The following is a 393-nucleotide window of genomic DNA, read 5'->3' as shown; positions in this document are numbered from 1 at the left end:
CCAAACGAAAAGGAAGCAATTTCAAACAGCGGGGGTAAGTTGAAGTTTCACTTATAAATAATTTGAATTGGATATTGAGACACTTTGTGAGACAGACATTGACCGTGGTTCCACTGAGGGTATTTGGTGAAAGTCTATCTTTTGTTTTGGGAAACTTTGGGTTGTGTACAAAACTGGAGAAAAAAGGTTTTTTTTGGCACCCAGGTTGTTATGTATAACAGATAAAAAGCGCCAATTTGACATCATTTCATCCAATACGGACTAGAACAGGGTGATGAATAGATTTCAAAATCATACAGATAAACAGTCATTGTAGCTGCTTATCTGGATTTTCATCGAACAGAAATCTATCACAGATAAACAGTCATTGTAGCTTAAATTAAGTTACAGCTG

Source organism: Etheostoma spectabile, unplaced genomic scaffold (genome assembly GCF_008692095.1).
Source record: "Etheostoma spectabile isolate EspeVRDwgs_2016 unplaced genomic scaffold, UIUC_Espe_1.0 scaffold342, whole genome shotgun sequence".
NCBI classification, from domain to species: Eukaryota; Metazoa; Chordata; class Actinopteri; order Perciformes; family Percidae; genus Etheostoma; species Etheostoma spectabile.
The sequence above is the reverse complement of the archived record's forward strand: the minus strand, read 5'-3'. Positions refer to the sequence as shown.